The sequence below is a fragment of the Zingiber officinale genome, chromosome 10A (assembly GCF_018446385.1).
Source record: "Zingiber officinale cultivar Zhangliang chromosome 10A, Zo_v1.1, whole genome shotgun sequence".
In the NCBI taxonomy this organism is placed as follows: Eukaryota; Viridiplantae; Streptophyta; class Magnoliopsida; order Zingiberales; family Zingiberaceae; genus Zingiber; species Zingiber officinale.
Window position 1 is genome coordinate 11,017,151 of NC_056004.1, and position 2,461 is coordinate 11,019,611.

Below are 2,461 nucleotides of genomic sequence, written 5' to 3' on the forward strand. Positions count from 1 at the left end.
AGTACTATCAGATTGCAGTAGAGTTCTCTGTTTGCGATCCGAATGAGTACTGCTTGCAGCATATGGTCCGATGGCATAATCTCCCCGGATGGTAAGGTTGTTAAGAATGTGTCCTCTAGAGTTCGGGCATTGCGTGTCCTAACCATGTTTATCTAAATAAAATCAAATAGACTAGTGTAAGTGGTTATCATTTTTAGCTAATCTAACGTACTGTTTTGTTTCTATCTATTTTTTCTGGTATTATTCCTAACCTACTAATATGTAATCCTAATCTAAATTATAACTAAAAGCATGGAATAAAGCATCAAACATAAACAAGCAAAACATGAAACTAAAGCATAAGCAGCATAAGGAAAAAAGGAATAGAGTGACAAACAATATAACATAAGGAAATAAAGCATAAGCAATGTAGCAAAGAAAATAAAGCATAGACAATATAACAAGGAAGAAAAATAAATAAAGCATAAGTCATATAACATGAAATTAAGCATAAGCATATAACAAGAAAATTAAACATAAGCATTCTTACTTGGAGCGGCAGGTCGGAGGCTTGATGTGTGTGTAGTGAGCTGGCAAAAACTTTGGCTCTGATACCAACCTGTAACGCCCGCCCTCCCTGCTAACCCTAAGGGACGGGGCTACGATACTCTATGTACATAATACAGCGGTAGACTTAAAATAATTTTCTTAGTTTAATAAAACTTTTGTTTTGTTTTCAAATCCGAACTACACTAATATGGTTTCCATAACATGATAACCAGATAAATAGAAACATAACATCAAGTTACCCATATAGTACTACAATTTACAAAACTAAAGCGTAATTCTTAAAAGTTCTTAAAGCAGGTTCTTATTTGGTTGCCTAGCCACCGCCACACACATCTCCTTGCCTCTCCTGCTGCTCCTTTAGCTCATCCAGCTTTTTCATTTATATGTGGTACAAGGAAAGTAAGATATGAGCACTCATGGCTCAGTAAGTTCCTTTCCTACTCACTAAAACCGAAAATCATCACATGATCAAAGAATATCTTAACATAACATGATCTCAACTAGTCATGGCATAACATATCATACTCTTTAAGCATATCATGCAACATAGCAAAATCATAACTAGTCATGGCATATCATCTCTTAAAGCATAGCATGATACATAACATAATCATATCTAATCATGGCATATCATAGCATCATCATAAGGTAGCATGGCATTTCAAGCTCTTAAAGCATAGCATGAAACATAACATAATCATATCTAATCATGGCATATCATAAATCATAGCATCATCACAATATGATCATAAGGTATATGCAATATGATTTTGAAAACATGTATCTGAAAAACACGTGTATGTCTCATGATCTTTAAAACCATTTCTTCTTACATATATACTTGAACATATTATCAACTTAAAGGGGGTCCCGGCTATGTACCACTTACATATTGCGCGCAACCTATGTAGGTCCAAGGTAGCAAGTCTTGACCCCTACAAGGCAAACATACTAGGCCCGAGTCTTACTCCATCGACCTAGGGGCACTTAGGAGCCCATCCCTAACGAGGCCCGAGTCTTATTCCATCGACCCCGGGGCGCTTATGGAGCCCACCCTTGGTACAAGCCTTATAAAGTAAAGTACATGTCATACTTATACATATCACACATCATAAGGGCATGCATCACTTAGGCACACATCATATCATAAAAGTATGCATCACTTAGGCATACATCATATCATAAAAGTATGCATCACTTAGGCATACATCATGTAATAAAAGTATGCATCACTTAGGCATACATCATATCATAAAGGTTTGCATCACTTAGGCATACATCATGTCATAAAAGCATGCATATTTTCACCACATAGCATATCATAAAAGAATGCATATTTCTATCCACATAGCATATCATAAAAGCATGCATATTTTCACCATATAGCATATCATAAAAGCATGCATATTTCTATCCACATAGCATATCATAAAAGCATGCATATTTCTAGCATATCATATCATGGAAAGTATGAATCACAAGCATACATGTTTAAGCATAAGGGTGTATCATGTGATTATACTATCATAAGAAACATGGTAACATAGTTAACTTGGGTTCTAAGCTTCCTAATCCCTTGGGTTCTTATCATGGCCGAACCCCCTTAGATCTCAATTTAGGTAAAAATAACCTCCAAGCATGTGGAACCTAAATTATCATCACATCAATTTCAGAGGAAGCATTATAAGCATGATTAACTTGGTTTCTAAGTTCTCCAAGTCCCTAAACTTCATGTGGCCGAACCTTATCAGGTGTGAAACAAGGTCCCAAATGTCATGAAAGCATGGAAACCTTAAACCATATTTATAGCATTTTTCTTCCAAGTAACATAGTAATTATATTTGAGCTAATTCCTAAGTTCTTCAAGCCCTTAACATATGTCATGGCCAAAATTTCACAAGTATTCATTAGG